Source organism: Ascaphus truei, chromosome 1, assembly GCF_040206685.1.
Source record: "Ascaphus truei isolate aAscTru1 chromosome 1, aAscTru1.hap1, whole genome shotgun sequence".
Taxonomy (NCBI): Eukaryota; Metazoa; Chordata; class Amphibia; order Anura; family Ascaphidae; genus Ascaphus; species Ascaphus truei.
This window is the reverse complement of record NC_134483.1, coordinates 159,784,645-159,792,167: the sequence shown is the minus strand read 5'-3', so window position 1 is coordinate 159,792,167 and position 7,523 is coordinate 159,784,645. Positions and strand designations below refer to the sequence as shown.

At 44.6% G+C, this 7,523-nt stretch overlaps 1 protein-coding gene across 2 annotated transcripts in view; it reads left to right on the top strand.

The window, feature by feature from the left end:
• Positions 1–7,523, top strand: part of CD274 (CD274 molecule) — a 79,656-nt gene continuing 72,133 nt past the window's right edge. Inside the window, exons 1-2 of one of the 2 annotated variants that reach the window (XM_075596693.1) lie at positions 1–43; positions 1,290–1,410. The gene's annotated coding sequence lies outside the window, so the exon portion shown is untranslated. Of the gene's footprint in view, positions 94–1,289; positions 1,411–7,523 lie in introns of both variants that reach the window. The other variant, XM_075596689.1, reaches the window with a different exon arrangement.

Here is a 7,523-nt window from a genome sequence, read left to right as displayed (position 1 = left end):
CCAGATCTGACTCAAGTTTCACACGGGAGACATCAGAAGACAGGTAGGGAACACCTCCCCTCCAGTATAGTACCTTGAGGGACTGCGGATCAGGTAAGAACCCAGGTGGGATTGCTGCTTTGGAAATTGTTAAGAGGGGGCATCCTGACACTGGTTAATGTGTTCAGAAGTCATTCACGTCTGCTTTTTTTTGGTTCGGTTAGTGAGGTCAACACACACACACACACACACACACACACACACACACACACACACACACACACACACACACACACACACACACTACTTTTCGAAATAAACCTACGTTTCTATGAAAATGTAAGTTGTTTTTTTTTGCGGCCCATCTAGACTTAAACCTTGTTTATTTGGCCCTTGTTAGCATTTGAGTTTGACATGCTTGCAGTAAGGGAATAGAATGTCGCTCTCTCTCTAGGGCTTTCCATGCAGCACCACAAGCTAATGGTGACTCAGGGTCTGCACTGGGGCCTGAGGGGAAATCTGGCCTACGCAGGTGGGTCACTGACCCCCTGCACACACACAACCTCTCCCATTGCTCCTCCGGCACCCTCTGCTAGCATGGTCTCTCCCCCACGCTTCCCTTTCTGCCTGCCAGCAATCCCTTCACTCCTATTCGTTCCCTGGTCTCTTGTGGCTCTGCTGAGGCTCATGGGAATTGTAGTTTTACTTCGGAGCCTCCTGGTTATTGGCCAGCCGTTCGCGCGCTTACACTCTCCGTGCCTCAGGTCCCGCATGAGTATTGCGCAATGCCCATTACAACATGTCAGCGTCCTGTGCTATCGGGCCGCCGTGGAACCTCCGGACGCTCCCTCACAGCACCCCCCGTGATTGCGCCCTGCATCGGAGGTACAGAGGGGAAACCAGAACTCCCCTACATATATATATATGTGTGTGTGTATATATATATATATATATGTGTATATACAGTGGTCGACAAATCACCAAAAAATCTACTCGCCACACAAAAAAATCTTCTCGCCACCTAGTACCAAACGTGTGCTGCTTGGGCCAATATTTACTCGCCCGGGGGTTAAATCCACTCGCCCGGGGCGAGCAAATGTATAGGTTTGTCGAACACTGTGTATATATATATATATATAACACCACATTACTTTTATAACTTCATTGATCAATGTTACAATGTTACTTTTTTTTTTTAAGTGGGTTGTGGTGTAGATTATAAAGCAGGAACTGTGTAAAGTCCCTTAATGTTGTTTATCATAATCTGACGGGTTAAATGTAACTACGTGAACAACGTTTTTTCTCTCCAGCTCTTGGGATTGTGCACAGGGGACCACATATTATTTCAGCCTTTCCTGGTTGTGCAGCAGCATTATTCTTGTTTCGTGCACCGGATGCTTGATACAGCTCATTTGAGGACAAAACAGACAGGTGACCAGACAGCTTGTGTTTTCTACCTTGTGGGAATTTGTTAAACTGCAGTGTACTGTACAAGTGTTGGGGGTTACCTGTGTATTTAGGCAATGACTTGTTTCCTTGCTCAGTCTTGGAGCTTCCTTGTTTATAGGTTACTTATTGTCTGAAGTATTTGCATATATAGTACAGTTTAAATCTCATGTATTTATTTATTTATAAAAATGTTTTACCAGGAAGTCATACATTGAGAGTTAGCTCTTGTTTTCAAGTATGTCCTGGGCACAGAGTTATGATGACAAATACATGGTTACAAATATATATAGTAGTACATTAAGTGTATTACAACAGAGACACTTAAGTATTTTCTCCGCTGTGGCATAGTTTTTTCTCCAGATTTATAGTTTCCATTAAGGACATGTTGCAGTAATGTCCTCTCTTCCACCCGAGGAGAGACGTACTGCTTATCAGTCAGTAAAATACTGGAAATTTATAGAAATAGACCGCAATCCAGGTTTACATTTGTATCTCAAAAGTAGTACTCTGAGTTTCCAGCAAGTTGCATTAATGCATCGGAAGCCTATTCTAGAGAGCTTTAGAAATCGAGAATTGCGCAGAAAAATGCAGCTGTTAGAAATATTTCCTCTTTCAAAGAACAGCTGAGGACAATGAGAGAATAAAGCGAGAGGCGGAAGAGGAGAGAGGTACAAGCGGAAAATTGAAGAGCAAGAGCTCCAATTGTAAATGAACAACCAGTAGTGGAACTAGTGAAAGTGGGGGCCCGTGTAAAAGTAATTGGGGGCCGCCACCCGACTGCACACGACCTGCGCCTGCACTTCAAGGACTTGCGGTGCTAGGAATTCTGGGGCTTCATTTTTTAGTGCTCTGTGGTGACCGACACTGAAAAATCTCTCCCAAGAATACTTAATAAGCAGCACGTAGACTGCCAGGGAGACAGGTGGCATAGTGAGCCCATTATGGTCATTGGGCCCTGTAGCCTTTCATGCTACACCAATGGTAGTTCTGCCCCTGTTAACAACAATAATAGGTGTCGTTTGTTTTTGTGGCAGGACACGATAGCTATCTTTTTTGGGTAAGATTTGTATATATGTAAAACAGCTGTCTGTGAATAGGTTTACTGGTTGTGCACTTCTTTAACCCAGGTTGGGCTGAAAAAACGATGTAACGGGGCAGGCGTATGCTTTATATAGGTCTGTGTTAAAATGGATAAGAAGCAAAAAGTGACATACTGTGAGTGCTCATTTGCATGTTAATTACCCAGAATTCCTGGCTGCAATGGAAACATTGTATGCTAAGATTGGGAGATAATGGGGAAACGCAGGGTTGCAGATCTGTCTGAGACATGTAAATGTGCTCACAAGTGGTATTTCTATTTGCTGTACACTGTACGGTGGAGGGTTTTTGTCACGTTTTTACTCACCATAACTTAATTTGTGTCTATATATGTATTTACGAAAAAAATAAAATGTCTCTTTGATACTGTATCTTCACTTTGTCTACCACTTTGGCAGCAGAGAGATTCCTGCATCAATGTGGTAGTTCATCCAAGTCTCCCAGCTGAAACACTGGGACAAACAAACTGCACTAGATTTATTCATGGAAAACGTCGGGTTTCCTGTGTAACACAGTTTCCCCACCCCCAATCGCAGATAGAGTGCATGTGCGGGAAATCTATATGTATGTTACCAGGTGTGTGGTGCTTGTACATGTCAGGTTCACGGGAGGCCTGAACCTCTGCCACTGAGAGCCTGGAGTGTATCCTCTGGAACAATCTTACACACAAACAGCGCCTCCACCTGTGTAGGGTTCTAAGGGTAGACCCCTAACACCGGACCCACATATATTAACCACATACACCAAAGGTATTTTTAAAACAGGTTTACTATAGGGGCAGATAAACACAATACAGCATACAGTACATCAACAGGGTATCACTCTATACACTAATGGCACAACTACCCGGTCACCTTGCAGGGCTTCGTACCCCACACCTTATTTCCCATAAGTCACCAATAGTCTCGTAACCCCACCCAAATGTGGAAAAGCGCTGACCACTAAGATGAAGTGTATAGGTGGTGCACTTGGTGATTTGGATGCACCCGTGTATGCAAAATAACAGCCAGGAGATCGGTCTGCGTCCAACGCCGAAGCCTCAGCACTGGCGTCGTCCTCCTGGGGAATAGTCTCCTTCTGAGCGATCTCACCGCACATCTGCAGTGGGGTAGTCTGATCCTAGACCACACTTATCAGGGTCTTGCATCACGGCAGCTGTGTCCCTAATCTTACACTCTGCTACCTACCTACAGAAGCACAAACTGAAAGGTGAGTTGGGCCTAGCTGGGGCCTAGGGGGGTAACCTGGCCTAGTGTAAGAGCCACTTGCTCCCTACACACTACCTCCCCCTACCTTATCCCAGCACAAACTGACTCTCTGACTCAGCACACAACAATGTATCTATTCCCTGCTGCAGGGAATCTGTAAGCCCTATTGGCTGTAATGCAGCAGGTGATAGGGGTGAAAGGACAGTCTCCAGAGGCTTCTGGGTATTGTAGTCCCTTAGTGTCTTCTTTTACATTGGGGCCACATGCGCGAGCTGCACTGAGCATTCGCAAGCTTGTAATGACCACCGCATCGCGTCTGCGCATGGGCAACCCTCCGCGCACCTGCCTCCGACACCGCCGGGACCCCACAGCGACGCGATCACCCCTGCAGCAACCCCCACCAGAGCGAGGGCAAGGGGGACCCTGCTACACCTGGATAAATCTGCTGCCGTGATTTGGTATTAGTGTTGCCCTACAATCGTTTTGCAGCTGGGAGATTTTGATAAAGAATCTACCAAAATTAGGTGAGTTTAAAGCAAAAACATCCACCGTGGGGAACACGATAAACAGTTGTGGCCTTCCTTTCTATCTTGTTTTCATTTCAAAATGATGTACTGTACAGTAATGTATATATTTTAAATGTTCTTCCCTAATGTCATTGTTGTTTGTAATACTCTAGATGTTGCCAACTGCAGTAGCTGAGATCCTGCTCATATTGGTCATTGTGAACTGTAATTGTGCTTTAACCCCTGATATCTCTTCTGTGCCAATATACCTTCATTTCACAATTTTGCAAAAGATGTATTAAACTTCAAAAATTTCCAATATTTCATTTGTTCTTTTACCAAGTGAAGTTTTTTGATTTAGTTACGTTGTTTTGGCACTTTTGGCAAACAAAAAATGTCCACAAACGAGCCATTAAATAAGGCAGTGTTATATGACATATTAAATTGTAGTCATTTAATTTCGCAAAAATGCAGTGACAACATGGTTACATACTGTATGTTGAATCAGGACTGAGGGCTCCCAGTAGTAAGGTGAGCCTTATTTACAGTGCTTTTTTTTGTTGTAATATAACAGGTGCCGGCGCCCGGCCTCTTACCTGCTCTTTGTTTTGTGCTGCTCCTCATCTCCATTGCGTTGTCATGATGTCACGGTGGAGATGAGCAGCAGGAGGCGAAAGTGAGAGGAAAAGGTGATGGGAGGTGTGGGTACACTGTACCGGCGCGTTCCGTCACAGAAAAAGCCCTGCTAATTTATTTAACAGAATGTAGAGAAGCAAGGAGCACAGCTGGGTTGAAAATCTGCAGGAAGAGTCCTGTAGAAAAAATGAATGAAGGGCACAACTCCGTTCTAAAACTGAGGGTGGTTTATTGAATAAGTGCACAGGGACAGAAACACAGCCCACACACCAGTGTCCCTGTGCACTTATTCAATAAACCACCCTCAGTTTTAGAACGGAGTTGTGCCCTTCATTCATTTTTTCTACAGGACTCTTCCTGCAGATTTTCAACCCAGCTGTGCTCCTTGCTTCTCTACATTCTGGTTCCTTCTATCAGGACTGCACGCAGTGGAACTTCACCTGGATGGATTTCGTATTCCTATACACTTAATGGAAAGGTAATGGGCATTAGCCCTCATGTAATGCTACCTTGGTCCCTATTTAGGGAGGTGTATATGTTAAGGGGGGTAAGCAGGGTAAACCATATCTGCGGTAGTCGTGCTGACTGACCGCTAGGTCCCATGTATATGTCCCCCCTTAACTCTGTATTATACAATGATGGAATGATTTATTGAAGTTCCCATCTATCTATATGTTGATATACAGCTTGTGAGTCCATACACGTGTATGAGCGTCAATCTTTACGTATATAATTTATTTAACAAACTGATGGATGTGATATGTTTCGGCACATGCACACAGCACCACTGAGCTGCCGCATATCCCACAAAGTAAGCCCAGTGTGGTGGTCCCTGCGGTGCTTTAGTTGGTAACAGTTGAGCAAATAGGAGCAATCCAACCTAGCTAACCTCCATTTATGTATAGGATTGGCTCCATCCAGAGCTGAACCTCACTATTTTCAGCTGCGGGGACTTCCCAGCACCAAGATACTTACTTGTGAACTTCCCAGTTTTTAAAGGGGATTTAAATGGACATCCAATAAGAAGCTACAGTTGATGATGTTGCAGCTTCGTATTGGCCTAAGATTTGGCAGCCATTTTGTTTCTCCTGATTGAGATTTAAAACCTGTAACTTAACCGGAGCAGACAATAGTCTTTTGGCTCAGGAAGACCCAAGGTTCCCACCTTATAAAGAGGCTAAAAAAAACCTAGTAAAAGGAACTGCCTTTTTAATTTACTTCTTTTTTTTTTTAACTTCTGAGTCATCTATTTGCAATGCAGCTGACTTCTTTCTTTCCAGCAGCTTATTTAAATTTGACTTTCACTTTTATATTACTGGCAATAATTAATTACACCATAAGACTTCTCCCTGGAGGGTACAGTAGATCAGGAGGCATTGCGTGTTATTGCAAAAGCCTCGTGGCTGCAAAATTGGGGCCAAAGATTAATTAAGGAAAACCATAGCATTACAACAAATGGGATTTTATTGACTGATATATCTGCAAAAACCATACTGGATCAGCACTCAAAAGTAAAATCAAAGAAAATGAACGGCATACGGTACACAATTTTGATCTCACCAAGTTTCTTCTTTAATGTATCAAAAACCAGCAATACAGCACACACAGGGGAATGAAAAGTTAGCAGATACACAATGTCATATGTGCACAATAGATCAACGTTTCAAGGTCTCCTGGCCCCTTTGTCAGGCTTAATCATAATGACCTTCAAAGGAGGTTTAAATAGTCCCTGTGGACACACGTGCCCTTGGTCAGTGTCTCTCTGCACAGTGCAGCATTAGGCTGGGGCCATAGAGTGGGTAGCAGGGCTGAGGCGCGCGATTTCATGCTCATGCAGGCGAGCCAGCAGGCGCGATCGGGAGGCGGGGGGAGACTGAGGGAGGCGGGGCAGTGACGTCACTGGGCCAATCGCCCGCAACGCACCAACGTCACGGCGCCGACGTCACAGCGCCGTGACGTTGACGCTGCTCCGCGCTGATTGGATGTTTTCAGCCGACAGCGCTCTGAAAAACAGCATGGCTGTCGGCTGAAAAATTCAGCGCCTCAGCACGCCTGCGGACGCTCGCGTGAGCCCCCTCTAAAGACATCCTCATGGAGGATGCAGGGGCTCAGCGCGGAGCGTCCGCACGGCTCAGCGCGGCCTCCCCTGCTATGGACTCGGCCTTACAGTGAGGGCACACAGCTGCTGCTGGGGCTGCTGCATTATTTTTTTTCCTGATAAATCTGCTGCAACATTTTTGCACTAGTTTTGCCACGGAAGATTTTTTGCAGCCAATAGACTTTATTAACTAGATCCCATTGTTTCAATTGTCGCTGGTTTTTAGCACAGAAAAATTCTCATCGAAATTAGTAGAGTTATACTGTTATTTTTTGCCCCATTTATGTAGCTAGGAGTATTGCCCCAGCTTTGCCTTGATTTTTCAGCTGGGTAACTTTGATCAATGATCCTTATTGATACATAAACCCCTGCAATAGAGAAATAAAACCGAGAAAATGGCTGTAAAACATACACTGTGTTTCTGGTTCTGTATCACTGTTTAGAAACATTACCGAGATAAACGCTCGCATATAATTTAAATACTTGTCTGATTAACTTTTACGTGTCTCAGACAATATGATATGACATATGACTATGTCACTGTAATTC